This window comes from Phascolarctos cinereus, unplaced genomic scaffold (assembly GCF_003287225.1).
Source record: "Phascolarctos cinereus isolate Bilbo 61053 unplaced genomic scaffold, phaCin_HiC Scaffold_4;HRSCAF=312, whole genome shotgun sequence".
In the NCBI taxonomy this organism is placed as follows: domain Eukaryota; kingdom Metazoa; phylum Chordata; class Mammalia; order Diprotodontia; family Phascolarctidae; genus Phascolarctos; species Phascolarctos cinereus.
In genome coordinates, this window is record NW_027555847.1 from 298021976 (window position 1) to 298042936 (window position 20961).

Sequence of the window (20961 nt, forward strand, 5' to 3'; positions counted from 1 at the left end):
AGATTGCATTTGGGAAATCAAAAATTTCTTTTAATGGCCTTAATTTTAATATAATATTTATTTGTTGTTATTACATAGTTGCAAATCATGGAACATTATAGTCTCTTAAGGATTAAGTTGAGTATCACCATCACATCAAAGTATGATCAAAAGGAGCATGGTGAATACAAGCAGTCTGTAAAACCTTGCTGATAAGGAGGTAGAAAGAAACAATAATGGATGACATCTTCAAAGAAATGTACGACACTGGAAAAAGCTGAGTTGATCACTTGCCAAGAACAAGGGATAACTGATTGCCCAAGGGTGTCACTGGTATCCTTGTAATATTGGGTAAAACAGAAAAAGAATCCCAGTAAGTTGAATGGACCCTGTGTGCTTAGCTTATGAGAAGACATGGATGAAAATCACGCAGGATGGAATGGTATGGAAAGGCTGTGATCTTCACTCGTAAAGGAAATACCCACATCACAGAACCATTTGAGTTTTTTATCAGGAGTACCTGCAATGTGTTCTAGCATTTAATGCCATTTGATTTAATATATTTAATATCATCCAAGTTAAGGTAAGAAGATCACCAAAGGATCCATTGTACATTTTACATTCAAATGAGGTGTGTGTGTGTGTGTGTGTGTGTGTGTGTATGAGAGAGAGAGAGAGAGAGAGAGAGAGAGAGAGAGAGAGAGAGAGAGAGAGAAACCCAAAATAAGTTTTTTCTGCTATGAGAAAATTTAGAGAAAGTGGCCAAATTATTAGCATCTGGGCTTTCTGTTCAGAAAAGGGAAAAGAAAAAGATAAAAAGTCCAGTGTGTCATAAAAGTACCAACAACATCATTTTGGGTGGCAATTTGTGGATTTTCTCTATCAGTACTTTGTTGGCTATATTTAGAAATTGTTGACAATTTTCTTATATTATTTTCTACATTATGGTATTTTATTTGTCATGTTCTTCTGAGTGCCAACATACTGAAATTCCTTTTATGCAGCCTGTCATCAAAATAGCTTGATGTGCATAGAATTCATGTATCCTTTTAGCATTGTTGCCTTTTGTTTCTCTTCTAGCAAATTTTCCTCCATTTCAGTATTCTTGTGTTCCAAATCTGTTCAAGTCTCTTTTATTTCTTTAGATTTTCCTTGAATTTGTTTTTTCCTTATTCAGTTTTTTCAAAAATCATTTCTCTATCTTTTGTATTGAGAGCTATAATTTCTGACCTAAATTTGTCCCTAGTTTATTATTTTTGAGTTTTATTTCTCTCTTAGGCTATTCTGATGTTTTTTTTGTTGCTGTTCCATGATTTTTAGGGGAGGTTGTCAACAGGATTCTGTATTGCATCAGGAATTATTGTTTCATTTTCCTTCATGTTGTAATATTTGGTGATTGTATTTCATTTTCTCTTTGGAAGTTTTGTTCATTTTTTCCTTCTGAATTTTATGATCCTCTTTATTGGTGTGTCTGGGATTTAACTGAGATTTTTTTCTTGGTGTCTTTGGTGTTTTAGTCTTCTCACCCAAACATCTTGCCCCTCCCCACCTCACATGCTCACTTTGTGCTCCTTCTGTCTTAAACAGTTCAGCTGATCTGCAAAGCCAGAATGGCTATTGTGCTATGTCAGCATCTATGGATGCAGAACTTAAGTTGCTCTGACCTGACACAAGACTGAGATATAGGAGTGGCTCCAAATGGTTTTCCAGGCCCATCTTAAAGACACTGAATTTTTCTTTCTGCTCTGTTTTTGACTGGGCAGAGTCAACATCTGCTGCTTCTTGAAAGGTAGGGAGAGGGAGAAGATTGTTTAGGCCTGGGGTGGGGAAGGCCACATGTAGCCCTTTGACTGAATCCAAACTTCACTGAACATTAAGGGGATTCCCTTAATAAAAAGATTTGCTCTGTAAAACTCTGACTCAGTCAAAAAGCCACACCCAAGGACCTAGAAGGCCACATGTGGCCTCCAGGCTGCAGGTTCTCCACCCCTGATTTAGGCAATGTCACTGAAGACAAGTCATAATAACCTCCAGGGTGGTGGACTAGTTCTTGCTGCTTCCAGTTGCCTTTCCCTCAGGCCCAGAGTAGCCACAAGTAATGGCATTTTTTATTTTTCTCCTAGGTCCCCTTCTTTCCTTCATGTGGGTTTGGGGAAGAGTGGGAATTTTGGGTCAGGGTCACTGCAAGAGGTGGAGGAATTCCTTCCCTAGAGCTAGGTACCACAAAATCCTGAGGGAAAGGGTGATTTGCTGAGAGAGTTCTCTAAGTATTTTACATTTCTCTGGAGGGCAATTAATAAGATTTCTACCTGTTTTCTTTTGTTATCTAAAGAAGTTAGCCTCAAATTTCCAATTGCATAATTCCTTTCTTTGGACTTTGGAAGGTTGAGGAATTTTGCAGTGTGACTAATTTAACATTTTGCAGGGCATATATCCTGGGAGCTTCAATTTCAAATGGACCAAAGCTACCAAAACTCCCTGACTTCATTTTATTTTCTTCAAACACCTCCTCCTGCTGCTGTTGCTGCTGCTGCTGCTACTGCTGCTGCTGCTGCTGCTGCTACTGCTGCTGCTGCTGCTACTACCACTACTACTACTACTACTACTACTACTACTACTACTACTACTACTACTACTACTACTACTATTACTACTACTACTACTGGTTGTTATCCTTCATTCTCAAAGAGAACCAAAATTACATCACTATGTTAGAGTCAGGTTACATACACTGTGGCTAATCAGACCAATATGAGCTCGGAATGCTCTACTACGGGTCGGGTACAAATAATCCATGTGAATATTTGTGCATCTAGGAAATTTACTACTACTGCTGCTGCTGCTGCTGCTGCTACTACTTCTAATAATAATAATCAGTGCTAAAACAACTCCAAAAGACTCGTGTTGTCCACATCCAGAGAAAGAACTATGGCGTCTAAATGCGATGGAAGCATGCTATTTTGATCTTTTTTTTCTTTTGTTGTTTTGTTTTGCTTCTTTTTTCTCATGGGTCCTCCCATTGGTTCTATTACTTCTTTACAACATGTGACTAATGTGAAAATAAAAAAAATAAATAATAACTGCTAGCATTTATTTAGTACTTATTATGTGTCAGATTCTATGCTAACCACTTTATAAATGTTGTTTCATTTGATCCTCACAGCTCTGCAAGGTAGGTGCTATTATTATTCCCATTTTACAGTCGATGAAACTGAGACTCGGAGTGGTTAAGTGACTTGCCCAGGGTTACATAGCAACTCAGCTGTTCCTGGCTGCAGGTTCAGCTTGCTATTCACTGTGCCACCTAACTGCCTAATGTACTTACTATGCCAGATATTTAGGACTACAATTTGTCACCTTAATATTTTTTTCAAGATGATCTCAGTGCTTAAAACATTCAACCCTAGTCAGGCTTAAAATAATACTGTCTTAGATTTATATGATGTTTTTATATTTTACCTAACACTTTTCTCAAGACAGTCCTGTGAGATCAATATTCAATTCAACTCAACAAATATATATTAAGTTCCTATTATATGGAAGGCACTGTGGGAGATATTATACAAAAACAAAAGACAAAAACTTGACTCCTTCCTATCCTTCTCTCCACCTACTCAGATATCTGATAACACTGGCCTCCTGGCTGTTCCTTCCACCTCCAGGCTACAGGCATTTTCAATAACTGTGAATTTCAGTGCCTGGAATGCCCTGCCTTCTCATCTCCACCTCCTGACATTCTGGCTGCCTTCTAGTTGCAGCTAAAAATCCTCTCTTATGCAAGAAGACTTTCTTAGTCCCCCTCAATGCTGATGTCATTCCTATAATATTTTCCCTTATTTATCCCATGTATATTTCATTCATACATAGTTGTTTTAATATTGTCTCCCTCATTAGATTGTAAGCAGGGCTTTGCACATTGCCCAGCACATAGTAGGTTCTTAACAAAAATGTTTGTTGACTTGACAAAAACAGTCCCTATCTTTAAAGAGCTTATATTTTATTGTATTCCATGGAATACAACCCACACATACATATGTGCATGTATATATGTGTATATACATATACACATACATACATGTACATATACGTACGTGTGTGTGTGTGTGTGTGTGTGTGTGTGAAACTTTCCCGGGGAGAACACAGGTTCAATTTGAAGGACAGTTTGTTAGCAACAGAACACAGATTCTAGCAGACAAGATGGAAGGGTAGTTCAGATATTATTTCTATTTTATAAATGAGGAAATTGAGGTTCAGAGAAGATAAGGGAATTGCCCAGGAATACACAATTAGTAAGTAGCATAGCTAGAACCTAAATTCAGTTTTCAGACGAAGTCCAAAGATCGGGAAGCTCATTTTCTCATTCCCATTCAATCAACTTTCCATCTGCCATATCTTAAACCATTAAGTAAAGCCTCTCATAATTTTGAACTTGAATGATTGTTCATGTGAATAAATTTATAATGTGTACAGGCCCTACAGTAAGAAGCGAGAGAGATCTCAGAATGACTTCCTGTATTATGATTTTTGATGCATTTACTTCCTCTTAAGAGAAAAAAAAGTTTGCAGTTTCTGTAAATAAGTAACACATCACAGTCTTTCTGGGAGACTGCGTCAAACAGTCAAAAGACGGAAGCTTGAGAAGGGCCTTCTTCCTTTGAAGGTTTAACTAAAGGGTTTTTCTTCTGGTAACAGAACTGCAAAAACATCACTCAACGAGGATGTAGTTTTGTGCACGTAAAATGTACAACATGCCAGGTTGCCCAACAAGGGGAGAGCAGGCCCAGACAGGAAATGTAGCAGGTCAAAGCTACCATGCTGATCAGTAGTCAGACCAGGCCACTGCTAATTGCTGGACTTCCAGTCTGGAAAAGATAAGGAGATCGAGTGTTTAAATTTTATATGTGTGTGTGTGTATTTGAACTATAAGATTTAGATTTAGAGCTACAAGAGACCTTCAAGATCAGCTAATTTAAAATTATATGCGTTCTACAGGTGAGGAAACTGAGGCCTAGAGTTTAAGGAGCTTATCAAAAGGCACACAAGTTGAGAATAAAAGAGCTGGGATTTAAACATAGGGATTCTGAACTTGGATCCAGAATGTTCTGATGCTATTTTATCATTTCTGTAACCAGTGGTGAGCTAGTCTCATATCTATCTATCTCTATGTATGTGTGTATGTATATATATATGTATATAAATCACCTTTAAATTTAATCTGAATTATTAACATATTTTCTCCACCATCTTCTTAAGTCTAGATTAAAAAAATACAATAAATCAAGCTTTGATTTGAAGAGATTGTCAGTTTCCTAGGTGTGAATGCTCACAATGAAATTTAACTATTGGTTCTGAGAGTTCTTCTAAGCAGGGCTCTGGCACACCCCTGCCTTTAACACTCTCCTGGTGAAGAGGAAAATCAGCAAATGGAAAAATATTTTCTCTAATGCTGAAGATTCCCAAAAAGCTGTTATAGAACTGACACCAAGTGCCCCAAGCGAATAATTAAAGGGGAAAGAAGAAAGAAAAACTAACCCTGGTAGAATATGGAAATGGATGTGACAGCCTTTTCATATACACAAACATGCACACACTCATACACTCACTCTAGTTTTGTTTTGGGTGCAGGAAAAGAGGAGATTAACAATCTGCTAGAAATGACCATGCTTTTTCAATTATACTTTCAGAATCCTCTTTCTCTTCCCCCCACCATCTTCCCCCAGAAAGAAAAGACTAAGAAGGAGGTGGGTATATCCCTGTGCAAAATTGTGAAATATATCAGATTAGTGTAGTGTGGGCTTAAAGGCTTTACTGGTACAAATTTAAGTGAAAGGCCAAGAACCCGACAGAGTAGAAGATAAATAAAGACCCTGCCCCTCCCCTGAGGACTTAGTTTTTGTTTTAGTTTAGATTCATTTACATGATGAAGTTTCAAGTCTCATAGAAACCATAAGAAGCACACTAAGCTCTAGAGGGTTTCTGTGGCAGAGCTTCTGAAATGATGTGGAAAGGACCTCAGAGGTCATGCAGTCCAACCCCCTCATTTTCTTTCTTTCTTTCTTTCTTTCTTTCTTTCTTTCTTTCTTTCTTTCTTTCTTTCTTTCTTTCTTTCTTTCTTTCTTTCTTTCTTTCTTTCTTTCTTTCTTTCTTTCTTTCTTTCTTTCTTTTTTTCCTTTTGGTGAGGCAATCAGGGTTAAAAGTGACTTGCCCAGGGTCACACAGCTAGTGCCAGAAGTTGGATTTGAACTCAAGTCCTCCTGACTCCAAGGCCAGAGCCCTATCTACTGCACCACCTAGCTGCCCCCAATACCCTCATTTTCTAGATGAGGAACCAGATCTAGAGAATTTGTGAGTTGCTCAAAGCTCGTACACACAGGTTGTTGTTGTTCAGTCATGACAGCTATGTCAGACTCTGACTCTATTTGGGGATTTTCTTTTTTACAGATGAGGACACTGAGGCAAACAGGGTTAAGTGACTTGCCCAGGTCACACAACTAGTAAGTGTCTGAGGCTGGATTTGAACTAAGATCTCCCTGATTCCAGGCCCGATAAGCACTATCCACTTCACTACTCCACTGCCCCACATACACACAGGTTTAAGTGTCAAAAGAGAGTTTGAATCCAGCTCCTCTGACTCCAGGGGCAATGTCCTTTCCACTGCACCACGCTGAATCTTGATTTAGGAGTTAAATAAATTTCCTCAAAGTCCCAAGGGCCAGGAAATAGAATCCAAAAATTAGAATGAAGACTAAGGGCTCTTTAGGAGATTGGACCCCTTTTTAGCCACTGTTTTGAAAGAAATCCCACCAGATCCCACTAGAAAAAAAAAAGAAAGTAAGGATTCCTCTTCTCTTCCTCCTCCCATAATCAATTTTCTGGAAGTGTTAGGATTTTTGCCATTTTCTAAAAGAATTGTAGTTTGAAAATGTGTGAACTTTAAGCTAGGAGAATGAGGTGGGGATGGGGGGGGAGGGGTAAAATCTATTAGGAAAAGTCAGTAGTTCAACTGAGGACTCCAGATAAATCTGGAAGCTAGGAGTAAGTCAACAGAGCCACACCTGGTAATGACCAGGCAGACTATGGGAACAGTGGAGTCCTACTGAGATGCGACGGTGCCTGAGATCATCATTCTCAGCTGCAGATGGCTAGTGAGGCAACTGCCAGGGAAGACTTTGCTCCTGGAGTATACTACAAAATTATATTACAGGAACTTGAATAAAACCATGGCTTTACACGGGCTTGTACAGGAAGGAGGTGAAAAGGCAGCACCCAATGAGCAAAGTTCATGTACCTAAGAGACTATATATCTGAGAAAAAGACCTAGTAATGGTATTGCTGGGTCAAAAGGTATAGGCAATTTAATACGTCTTTGGACGTAGGAAAGATCGTATATGCTCTAAAATTTTTATAGCAGCTCTCTTTCTGGTGGCAAAGAACTGGAAATTTCAGGAACGTCCATCAGTCGGGGAATGGCTGAACAAGCTGTGGTCTATGATTGTGATGGAATGGTATTGTGCTATAAGAAATGATGGGCTTGATGATCTTAGAAAAACATAGAAATCTTGCATGAAAATGAAGAGCGAAATGAACAGAACCAAGAGAACGTTGTATACGGTAACAGCAATATTGTTTTAAAAATGACTGAGTGAATAAGTCATTTTGACTGTTGTGTAAATACCCAAATTAACTATAAAGGGCATATGAAGAAAGACACTATCTGCATCCAGAGAAAGAACTGATAAATAGAAGTATGTATAAAATAATTTTACATACATATACATATTTGTGTCTAATGGTGGCCGTCTCTAGCGTGGAGGAGGGGGAGGGAAGAAAAAAAGGGTAAAAAAAGAAATTTGTATGATAACTTTGTTGTATATTTAAAAGGAATAGCAAGTTATACACAGTAGACTTGCAGTTTCATGTATAATCTTCTTTTTTATTATACCATATTATGGGGGAAAAAACTATATATCTGAGAAAAGAGTATTAAAAGTGTTAACTTTTGTTGGACAGAAGCAATGGAGTGATGGTGGGAGGCATGTCCAAGAGGAAGATCATTAAACTGATCGTTTCTTATAGTACAGCAGTATTCCATCACAATCATAGACCACAGCTTGTTCAGCCATTCCCCGACTGATGGACGTTCCTGAAATTTCCAGTTCTTTGCCACCACAAAGAGAGCATGAGGGGGAAGAGCTTGGTCCGTATATGAATCTTATGATTGATGAATGTGTAGAGATAACCAGGTGGGTGGGCAACAGAACAAGGTTGGAACAGTGGTAGTAATTAAAAAAAAGTACCATTTGCATATTACAGGGCTTACAACAAATCTAAGAGAAGAAGCAGTGAGTTGAGGTGGCCCATGTGTCTCCATTTGCACTTTCCATTCCCAAGAGCTTATTTTTTTAAAAAATTGATAATAAAATCAGATTGTATACATTACTATGTTTAAATTACTACAAATAAGCCTGTTGTAAGAGGTCTGGTTTTGTTTGTTTTCTTTTAAAGATTACATCAGAAGCCCAACCAGGGGGACCGCTCAATGACAAGCGAAATGGAAACAAATTTTCTTTCCACTTAGGGAGTTGAATATCCCACCTACTGGTAGGGCCCATCTTGGATAAAAAGGTGATAAAGGGGAAGGAATAGTGCATACTCAGAACTAATTGAGTTGTTTCATTGCAGCTTATGGCAATGGATGCTCCAACTTTTTATGGAGAATGTCTACAGATGAATATATAGCTGTCACTTGGCGTCTAACAGACTGATCTGGCCAAAGCCAAGATAGTTCCAGTCTGTGTGGCAATAGTAAATTTAGGGCGTAGTTGAAAATATATACAGTGTTACAGGTCTGACAGTGTTAAGAGCCTGCATGCAGATGTTTTCAATAATAAAGACATGGACATCAAGTCCAAAGCAGACTTGTTCTTTTTTATAGTGAGTATCTTTATAGGGAGAAGCATGTGTATATGTGTACGTGCTTCATATATGTGTGTATATTTGTATGTATGTGTGTATATATATATATACGTATATGTATATATACGTATATATATATATGTATGTATGTATACATGTTGTTGTTCAGTCATTTTTCAGTCATTTCTGACTCTGTGACCCCGTTTGACATTTTCTTGGCAAAAGTACTGGAGTGGTTTGCCATTTCCTTCTCTAGCTCATTTACAGATGAGGAAACTGAGGCAAACAGGGTGAAGGGACTTGCTCAAGATCATATAGCTAATAAGTGTCTGAGTCCAGATTTGAACTCAGGAAGAAGAGTCTTTCTGCTCAAGCCTAGTACTCTATCCACTGCATCACCTAACTTCCCATATACATATGTGTATATTTGTGTGTGCATGTATGTATATACATATATATATGTATATATGATATCTAGATCCCATCGTCTCCTCTGATGTGTGTGACATACATATCAAAGAGAAGTGATGGCAGCAAGATGCAGACTGAGACATACATTTTTGGACATGGATAATGTGGGAATTGGGGGCTGGGTTTTTGTGTGTGTGTATGTATGTATATATATATATATATATATACATATATATATATATATATATATATACACACACACGTATATGTACAAATATGTGCAAATATATACGTATATGTTATGTGTATATTGTTCTCCACCCCTTAGTCCCTTATCTATTGTGCAGAGGTTGTTTTTTTTCTTTATTTAGTATTTTATCTTTCCCCAATTACATGTAAAAACAATTTTTAACATTTTTTTAAACTTCTCTCCTTCCTTCCTTGCCACCTTTATTGAGAAGGCAATTTAATATAGCTTATGCTTTCATAATCTTCAGAGAACATGTTATTTGATGGAAAATACTACCCACCTCCTGACACAGAGGTGATGGAGGAAAGATACACAATAAAACACAGATTTCTGGACACGGCTAATGTGGGAATTTGTTTTGTTTGACAATACATATCTGTCATAAGGGTTTTATTTTTCTTTCTCAATGGAAAAGGGTAGATAAGAGAGAGAGAAAATACATGCTTTTTAATTGAGAAAGATTTCCCCAAACCAAAGAACCTTTAAAATATTCTTTTTTGTGTTTATGTGATTAAATTTGTTGAAGATTTTTCTCTGGTACATATATATGTAATATGTGTATGTGTATATATATATATATATATGCATATATATATGTATATATATATGCATATATATATACATATATATGCACACACGCACACACACACACACATATGTATGTGAATACCACAGTTAGTAAACTGATGAAAATTAACTTCCTCTTTGGTGTTTCTCACTCTTATGTGGGTGGAACCACTTCCTTCTCCCTACAGAGGGCCTTAGGTTCTCTTCAGTACCTGACTGACAGAATGAGGATGGGTAGGGGGGGCAGAGGTTGCATACGTAGGCAGGCAGATGGCAAAATATCCTGAGTAAATGCCTAGATAAACTGGGAAGGTGGTGCATGGTCTGGAGCCAGCTATCAGGTATTTTAAGCTAAGTGGTCCAGTTTGCTGCTAATGATCTTAGTTTCTTTGATTCTCTCGGGTTTTGTAAGAACACTGTATATCATCTGCAAATAAGGATAATTTTCCTCTACTTTTTGACAAAATTTATGCCTTTAATTTTGTTATCTTATTACTGTAATATGCTTATTTATTTATTATATTTATTATATATTATTATATCATTATTAATTTATTAATATATATAATTGCAAATTTATATAATTATAATTAACTAATATTACTATGATGTGATATTATTATTATACTACACTAGTACTATACCATACTATACTTATATACTATATTATACTATACTATACTATACTATACTATACTATACTATACTATACTATACTATACTATACTAGCCATAGCTAGTATTTCCAGAACTATTTCAAATAATGGGTATTCTTGCTTTACCATCATTCATACTGGATAAATTAGTTTTTCCCCATTACAAACATTGTTAGCTTTTGGTTTTTGATCATGTTAAAGAAAAGTCTTTTCCATACCATGATTTTTAGATTTTAAAAATAAGTGGGTGCTATATTTTATTAAAGATTGTTCTACATCCATTAGAAAAGAAAAGTAAAATAAAATTCTTGTAATAAATACATGTAGTCCAAAACAAAAACAACCCAACCTCAAAGCCCCACATTGCCCATGTCCAAAAATATATGTCTCATTCTTATCTTGATTCTACCACTTTCTCTCAGGAAGTGGCTGGCATTCTTCATCATCAGTCCTTTGGAATTATGGTTGGTTCATTTCATTGAACAGAGTCTTTAAGTCTTTCAAGGTTGTCCATCATTACAATGTTGATGGTATTATACAAATTGTTCTCTTGGTTCTATTCACTCCACTTTCCATCAATTCTTACAAGTCTTCCCAGGTTTCTTTTGCATTTCATCATTTCTCGCTGAAAAATTGTATTCCATCACAACCACAAACCATAATTTGTTTAGTATTGGGACACTCCCTTATTTTCTAGTTCTTTCTCCCTACAAAAAGAGCTACATAGTAGCACTCATTGGAAGTAGCAAAGAACTGGAAATAAAGTGGGTGTCCATCAAATGGAGACTGGCTATTTTGGGGGGGGGGACAGTATATGTATGTAATGCAATATTGTGTGATAAGAAATGATGAATGTCAATAATATTTTGCTATAAGAAAGGACGAGCAGGCAGACTTCAAAATAACCTGGAAAGATTTACATGAACTGATGCAGAACCAGGAGAACATTGTACACAGTAACAGCCACATTATGGCATGATGACTTTGATAGACTTGGCTTTTCACAGCAATGCAAGAGTCTAAGACAACTCCAAAAGACTCACGATGGAGATTGCTATCCACACCCAGAGAAAGAAATATGGAGTTTGAATGCAGATGGAAGCATACTATTTGCTTTCCCTTCCCTTTGGTGATTTGTTTTATTGCTTCATTCTCACAGTTCCTCCCCTTAGTTGTAATTGTTCTTTACATCATGATTAATGGGAAAATATGCTTAACATGAAAGTATATGTAGAGTTCATATCAGATTGCACACCGTCTTCCAGGGGAAGATAAGTGAAGGGGAGAAATTTAAAACTCAAAATCTTATGGAAGTGAATGTTTAAAACTAAAAATAAATGAATTATCAAAAAAAGAGAACTAAATCCCCTGTATAGACTAATGCCATAGTATGCCCTGCAGCTTCTTGCTGTTGGTAACAAGATCTAAACAGAGGGGTCTCCTGTAAGTATAACCCCATAATAAAGCTTGGACTGATAAAAAAAAAAAGAAATGATGAATGTGAGGAATTCAGAGAAACGTGGAATGATTTGTATGAATTCAAATGGATTTGAAATAGTGGGAGTACAAGAATATATACAGTGATTATGTGAATGGAAAGAGGTAAAAGAAGACTCAAATTCTAATTAACTAGGAAAAAACTGATGGTCCAGGGAACATACAAGGAATCATATTTCTACATTCATGGAAGAGGGTCTGGGGATGGCTATGACCAAATGTATGCATTGTCAGATAGAGCTACTATATTGGGTCTTTTTGCTTAATTGAACTTCGTTGTGGTTACCTGAGAGAAGATTGAATCATGAGGCTGATAAAGGACTTCCCCACCCCTGGAAACGGTTTTAATATGAAGCTAAAATGAAACAGTAACACATAAAAAACCAAACAAACCACAAAACCTAACACTTTCATGAAAACAGTCTATACATATATCAAGAATATCCTTGATGAAAATATAAGAAGGGAACAGTCATCCTTTTATGGATGATTTTCTCTAGTACACTATATCTTCACAGTAGAAAAAAGTCCTAATGCATTTTATTTTCTATTGATATTTGACTCAGTAGGACAAAATGTATCCTTTTTAATGGCTCTTTTTCAACAAGGCACCTTCCATATATATGTTAAGATCACATAATATATCTTTAAAGAGAAAAATATAGAAATAATTTTTTCCCACAATTTTCTGAATATAAACATAGGATGAATTATATGAATTCACTATGGTTATGAAGGATTCTCTGAGTACAGTCAAAATGAAAGTTAGATTTCTCATAGATTGAGAATGCCAGATACTCTTGTTTATAGATGATCTGCAGCTTTCTTGGCTTCCTTCAGGTCCAGGCATTTACTTTGGCTGTCCCCCAAGCCTAGAACCCTTTGCCTCCTTATCTCCATCTCCTGGCTTCAAATCTCAGCTAATATCCCACCTTCTTCAAGAAGACCTTCCTTCTTACTACTACTACTACTACTACCTTCCTTTTATGATTATCTCCAGTTTATCTTGTATATATCTGGTGCTTTCTTCTTGTCTCCTGATTAGACTGTGAGCTTCTGGAGAGAAAGTCTTGTCTTTCTGCCTTTCTCTGTGTCCCTAAAGTTTAGTACAGTGCCTGGCACATGTTGTTAGTCTTATCCAAGTCTCTGTGACTCCAGTTGGGGTTTTCTTGGTAAAGATACTGGAATGGTTTACCATTTCCTTCTTCAGTTCATTTTACAGATGAGAAAACTGAAACAGTGACTTGCCCAGGGTCAACAGCTATTACGTGTCTGAGGCTAGATTTGAACTTGTGGAGATGAGTCTTCCTGACTTCAAGCCCAACAATCTACCTACTTCGCCACCTAGCTGCCCCTGGCACGTAGTTGGTGCTTAATAAATGCTTCCTGAATTGATGTAATAAAGATAACCTTGAGTCTATGAGCTCTATAGGGCCTCTTTAATAAGTTTTGTGGTCACACAAATGGCTTTATAAATCCACTCAGGAAAGAATAAGTGAATCAAGGAAGTATATTTTCCACATTATGACATGCATTTGCATAGGGAGCTCACTGAGTTAGTCAATCAGTATCTTGGCTAGATAATTTAAATAAGGGATTTGTCATCTTTTTGTGTATCATGGACCCCTTTGGCAGTCTGGTAAAAGCCCACATTATCTGTCTCTCATACTACATGATAACCCTTCCTCTTTTTATGATCATACCTTTCTACGCTGACTTATTTCACAGCATCTTGCACACAAGTCATTGTTGGCAATATACTATGGCCTTCTCAGAATAACGTTTTTAAATGCATAAAATAAAATACATAAGATTACAAAGGAAACCAATCATAATGAAAGACATTTATCAAAATATTTTTTTTAAAGTTCATAGACCTCAGGTTAAGAACCCTTGCAAAAGTTTCAAGGGACAATGAGCTAGCTTCAGGTTTGAACAAGAGAGCTAGAAGAGATCTATAAGGCTACCTAACCCAAAACCTACAATTTTCGATGTGAAAACTAAGTTTCCTGGGTGTCAAGTGACTTGCCCAAGGTCACAAGGGTAAGGGTCAGAAGGGGGCCACGAATGAAGATCCATTAACTAAAAAGTCATTGCTCCTTTCTCAGGAAGAAGTGAGTAGGCTGGGTTGCACTTGAGAAATGGCGTAGATCCTTCAATGATTCAAAAAATCATTAAAGTCACTGAACTATCATTGATCACTGAATAGCTGAATTAAAATCAACATATTTAGCACTCAGAATGCTACATAAATGCAACTCATGAAACTTTGGTCTTTACAGAATCCAAAAAGTGGCTAATCCAAAGAACCACATGGTGGGGGTAAGTAAGCTAGAGTGTATTACCAAAAATGATTTGTGTGTAAGATGTGTTGGAAACCAAGTCAGAAAAGAAATGTGTGTTCATAAAAGCAGGTTGTTTCATCATGCAGTGTAAGGGAGAGATAACATGGACAGCTTCAGTGCTATATGGAAATGTTGTAAGATTTGGAGAAAGACACCTTGGCTTGTTGGGGACATCATTTATGCAAGAAAGATGAGAGATCATAGACAAGATGTATTTGATGAGAAGACACAAGTAGGTTCCAACCATCACTGGTGGAGGTAGTACCCGTTTTGATAAGATCTCAAATGCACCAAATAATTGCTATATAAAGCTTTTCTAGGCCTTAGTTCTATCATAAAAGTGATATCAAAAATAAAAGCAAAAGTCAAATAGAGAGGTCAGTGCTGACCAAATTTATTTCTCATATGGTAATCAGTCTTTGTGAGTTTAGATTTGAATGTAATTAGTTCAGCCTCTGAGGTTCAGTGAGGATAACTGTAGAATATGAAATCTGATCCCAGGGTCTCTAGAAGTCAGCACAAGTGGCTATTGAATGTGGTCTGTGTTCTGAAGAAGAGATGGAATTTCATAAATTTCTCAATTCATCGTCAATGCTAATTACAAGCTGCAAATGCAATTTCCCCACTGCCAACAATAATTTGTGGCTTTCTTAATTACTTTGCAGACTAGACATTCCAAACCTTATTTTAAGAAATCATAGTAACACTTCACCCTTTTCCGCTCCCTGTAGAAACATTGAGGCTTTTCATACAGAATCTGACTGTAAGTTTTGCAACTAACCTTGGAAAGATGTAGCAAAATAAAATCTGAAGTAGTAGTCATTTAGATATTCTGTAACTTGTTTGCAACATATATTAACCTGGCTGTACCTCAACAAATTCACATACTAGATACCAAGAAAATATACAAGTGAAGTGGGGTGCCCCCAAATGTAAAATAACCACTGAATAAGCCATGAAATGCTATGACCAGATGTGCTTGAAACAGCCAAACTCCCCAAGAGGCTGAGTCACGTCTACATGAAGTGCTTTCTGTTTCATATTTTCTGAGTCATCTGAATACAGTACTCACATTCCCCCACAGTGCCAAGAGTGTAGAACAGCTGTTTCTAGTGATCATTTTGATAGCCCACAAGACTAGGTTTCTCACAGTTTCTGAATAGCAATGCTCCTTTTAACTATCATTTTATCAACCTTCTAGGTAATGTTCTCCACATATCTCACTTACTCAAGCATTTTTTTTAAACATGTGAAAATAAGATGCATGGAGATGTGATTACAGTAGTGCACAGAACACAATGTATTCTTCAGAACCTGGATCTTTTGATCTTTACCAAGCAAATACCTACAAGAGTGATTCTGACTCAAAGAACAGATAAGCATCATTTTGCTAAAGGAAAAAAGTACTGTGGCTGCTGGCTGGTATGCGCTGGGTAGGCGACTTCAGAAATATTAAATATAAATATCTGTATATGTATGATGTGTGTGTATATAAATAGTGTCATTGTTGAGCCCTTTCAGTTGTGTCTGATTCTTCATGACCCCATTTGGAGTTTTCTTGGCAAAGATACAAGAGGGATTTGCCGTTTCCTTCTCCAGCTCATTTTACAGATGAGAAAACTGAGGCAAACAGGGTTAAGTGTCTCGTCCAGGGTCATACAGCTAGTAAGTGTCTGAGGCCAGATTTAAACTCATGGAGACAAGTCTCCCTGATTCCTGGCCCAGCTCTCTCTGCAAATATATACATAAACACATATGGAAGGAACTCTTCTAATATGGTAAGAAGCAAGGGAATCTTACAAAGGTGAAAGAGGGATCAGAACGCCCAAACTAAAGAAGAGAACACTAACAAGAAGGGATATTTTTGAGTAAGCTTATATTTTAGAAAAGATTTTGTACCTTTTATGGGGAAACTTTTTATCAACCTTTTATTGACTCAGAATGCGCCTGTTTTCTATGGAAAAAGAGGGAGTTATTACATTTATATAAATATACTTAAAATAGCTCACACTTATATAATTCTTTAGGTTCTATAAAGTAAACCTTATTTATTTGATCCTCATACCAAATTTGTGATGTAAGCACTATTATTGTAATATCCATTTTACAGAAGAGGAAACTGAAGCTGACAGAGCATAAGTGACTTACATCTAGTAAGGCCAAAATACATCTAATAAGTGTCCAGAGCATGACTTGCACCCAGACTTTCTTGGCTCCAGGTCCTGTGCTCTATTGGGTCACCCTAACTTGATTTTCTTTCCTGCCCATGTGAATGAGATATTTTCTTTTTATTAAGATAATTTACTACTGAGAGTTCAGATACCTTACTTTGTACCAAGTGAGTATTTTAAACATTTTTAAAAAGTAAACATGTTTCAACTGACTGAGGGGGTGAGATTTATTACAGTAGAGAGGAAGGCTGTGGAGCTGACTCTTTAAAATGGAGACCTGGGCAGCGTTGTTGTGATTCACTTGAGTAGTAGTTATTCTACAGACATTTGTTACAGGTGTGAGTTTTTCAGGCTTTGGTAATATCCCATTAAAGTGGGAATTTCCACTGGCAGTGCCTACTAGTGGGGTTGCTGGATTCAATTCCCTTTCTAAACAAGAGTCATTAGATTCTTCAAGCAAGTGACATGTTATTTTCACACTTTTCACACCCCAATTAGCAAGCCTTTCCTTTTTTGTAGACTCTTTAGAGATTTTCACTTTTAAAAGAAATGAGACAACACAGCTAGGAAGTACTACAGATGAGGTGGGAACCCAGGTTTTCTGACTCTAGAGGTAATATTATTTCTACTGTGTCATGTGGTCTTTTCAGTGGTGTGATGCATATGTGCCTGGACACTTACAACAGACTCCTTTCAGCTTGTGCACACGCACACGCACACACACACACACACACACACACACACACACTCTTTAGTTGTTGTTCAGTCTTTCTGTCTCATCAACTCTTTGTGACTTCATTTGGGGTTTTCTTGGCAAAGATACTGGAGTGGCCTACCATTTCTTTCTCTAAATCATTTTACAGATGAGGAAACTGAGGCATTCAGGGTTAAGTGACTTGCCCAGGGTCACACAGCTACCACATGTCTGAGGCTGGATTTGAACTCAGGTGTTCCTGACTCCAGGACTGGTACTCTATTCACTGGGCCACATAGCAGCTTCACCCTACACACACACACACACACACACACACACACACATATATGTGATTTTTAAAACTTTTCCTTTAAATTAATGATTTTTTTTTCTTTTTCCCATCTGACCTCCAAATTAAAAAAGAGAAAAAAAGGAAAACCAAATACTTATAACAAATGTGCATAGTTAAAGCAAGATCTGCCCACTGGCTATGTCAAAAAAGTATGTGTCATTCTTCATCTTGAGTCAATCAACTCTATTTAAAAGGTGAGTAGCATAATTCCTTATAGGTACTCAAGAATAGTGGTCAGTCACTTTATTGATCATAGTTCTTAAGACTTTCAAAGTTCTTAAGACTTTCAAAGTTGTTGTAATAGTCTTCTGGCATGTTTCCCCACCTTCATTTTTTTTTCCCTCCTCTTCAGTTCATCCTTCACATCATCTCTAGAATATTTTTTCTGGCCTAGATTTGGTTATATTACGTTTCAGCTCAGTTACTCCAAACTGCCTACCAAATAAAGTTAAACCCCTTTTGTCTTTCATTCAAGGCTCTTCAGTCTGATTCCACCAATTCTCTTTGTAGCTTTATCTTATATTATTCTCCTCTATATACTCTGCACTTCAGACAAACTAGACTATTTTTTTTCTCCCTCATCTCCCACTTCACCATACACATCATACATTTTCTATCTCCTTGCCTTTGCTCTGGTGGTCTCCATGTTGCTGTCTCCTACTAACTACTCTTCATTTGTTGCATTCCTAATTATCTTTTTTTTTTTTTGGTGAGTTAATAGGGGTTAAGTGACTTGCCCAGAGTCACACAGCTATTAAGTGTTATGTGTCTGAGCCTGGATTTGAACTCAGGTCCTCCTGATTCCAGGGCTAATGCTCTATCTACTGTACCACCTAGCTGCCCTGTTAATTATCTTTTAAAGTCCACTTCCTGCCCTATGTCAGGAGGTAGGGGGATGGGGAGAATATCACATCAAAAAAAAAGGGAAGAAAAAGGACCACAAAACACTGAAAGATAAAAAAAAAATCTTTTTCTGAAGCAGAGAGATCTGGATATTCTGCTGAGGAAGCAGCTACTTGTTCTCCAGTGAATAATCAAGTAGACTCTCAGATGCTGTCATGTAGAAGAACATTCAGTAAGTGTGAGAAGGAGAAGAGGAGAGGGGTGGTGGTTGGTGAGGCCTTATTGAGAGCTAATGAACCAGCAACTTGTCAGTCCAATAACAATAATAAGCTTCTTGTCTTATTGGGGGCACATTTCCAAGACATGACAAAGAACTTCCCAGGACTTGTAAAAAATGTATGACTAATACACAGCGATGGTAATTCGTGTAAGTATAAACCATACTATCAGAAGGAATCTAGATAGCATCATTAAAGTTTAGGAGGTCTTGTGCAGAAAACTGAAGATTTTAAAGGCTTGGATGGTATTAATGTGAATGCTTCACCAAAGCAAATTTGGAAAATGAACAGCTGGTTAAAAATATGGCACCTGATGGAGCCATGAACTAGTCCAGTCATCCTGGAGAATAATTAGGAACTATGCCCAAAGAGTTATTAGACTATGTATACCCTTTGACACAGTAATACCTCCACTAGATCTACACACCAAGGAGATGCAAGAAAAAGGAAAAGGACTCATATATACAAAAATATTTATAGTAGCTCTGTTTGCTCTGTTTGTAGTGGCAAAGAGTTGGAAACTGAGGAAATGTTCATCAGTTGGGGAATGGCTGAAAAAGTCATGGTATGTAGTAGATGAATGTGATGAAATACTGTTGTCTTATAAGAAATAATGTAGGGGATGGTGAATGAAGGGGATAATAAATGCTTTCAGAAAAACCTGGGAAGACATATGAACTGATGCAAAGGGAAGTGAGCAGAACCAGAAGAACAATCTATGTAGCACCAACAATATTGTAAAGACAATCAGCTATGAAAAACTTAGTCACTCTGATCAGTATAATTATCCACACACAACTCCAAAGGGCTCATGATGTAAAATGCTCTCTACCTCCAGACAGAGAAATGATAGAATCAGAGTACAGTTTAAAACATATTTTTCCTTTCTTTATTTTTCTGTCATTTAAAAAAATAACTAATGTAGAAATATGTTTTGCATGACTTAATGTGTATAATGGACATAGTATTTCTTGCTTTCTCAATGAGCAGGGGGAGGGGCTGGAAGAAGGTAGAGAATTTGGAATTGAAAATAAAAATTTTTTAATTGGAAAAAACAGGAGAAGGAGGAGGAGGAGGAGGCAATAGAGGAGGCAGAGAAAAAGGAAAAGATGGAGGAGAAGAAGAAAAAGAAGAACAAGACGGAGGAGAAGAAGGAGGACGAGAAGGAGGAGGAGGAAGAAGAAGAAGAAGAAGAAGAAGAAGAAGAAGAAGAAGAAGAAGAAGAAGAAGAAGAAGAAGAAGAAAGAACAATTGGAACTTGAGAATGGGATTTCTGGACCGTCGTGTAAAATAAAGAAATGACAGACTCTTGGACTTGGAGTCTTGCAAATCTAATCAAAAGGCCTTTAAATTGTGTAGGAGGTGGTGGAGACACTGACTTAAGTACATCCACCAAATCATATGCCATAAAGTATAGCTACAATGGAAGAAGAATAGATGTCCAAGTAGGATAAAAGTTTACAAGAGACAAATTCCAAGAAAGCAAACAAGCTTATGGCCCCATTGTTTCAAATGTCTACTTATGAATCTACAAATATGAATTAGAGATCCTAACAATGAGGAGGTGAATTTGACTGCACAATATGAGTGCTCTCCAGGTATCTGGACTTAGCCCTGCATTGTTGGTCATTTTTTATCAATGACTTGGATAAAGGAATGGATTTTATCCTTATCAAATGTATAGATGACACAAAGTTGGGAGGGCTAGTTAACATTCTGGATGGCAGAGTCAAGATTCAGAAAGATCTTGACAGGCTTGACAGAACACTGGGCCAAATCTCATAACAAGAAATATAATAGGGACACATTTAAAGCCTTAAACATGCATTCATGAACACAAGATGAAGGAAGTGTGAGCCAGGCAGCATTTCATCTGAAAAAGAGCTGGGTGTTTTAATAGAATACAAGTTCAATGTGAGACCACAGTAATGTGACAGCCAAAAAAAGCTAATGTATTCTTGGACTGAACTAATTTAAGCATAAGCTCCAAGAATAAGGAGCT

At 37.1% G+C, this 20961-nt stretch overlaps 1 long non-coding RNA gene across 3 annotated transcripts; it reads left to right on the forward strand.

Annotated features, from left to right (window-relative positions):
- The first annotated feature begins 1612 nt into the window (after positions 1–1612).
- LOC110223059 (uncharacterized) lies at positions 1613–20273 on the forward strand. 3 transcript variants are annotated; one of them, XR_002328572.2, is made up of 6 exons: positions 10346–10464; positions 15823–16054; positions 17910–18032; positions 18818–18913; positions 19464–19524; positions 20018–20273. It is a non-coding gene; the product is annotated as an uncharacterized LOC110223059 (long non-coding RNA). The 3 variants fall into 3 exon arrangements; XR_013486106.1 differs by lacking the exon at positions 10346–10464 and adding an exon at positions 10931–14598; XR_013486107.1 differs by lacking the exons at positions 10346–10464; positions 15823–16054; positions 17910–18032; positions 18818–18913 and adding an exon at positions 1613–1768.
- Positions 20274–20961: the final 688 nt, after the last annotated feature.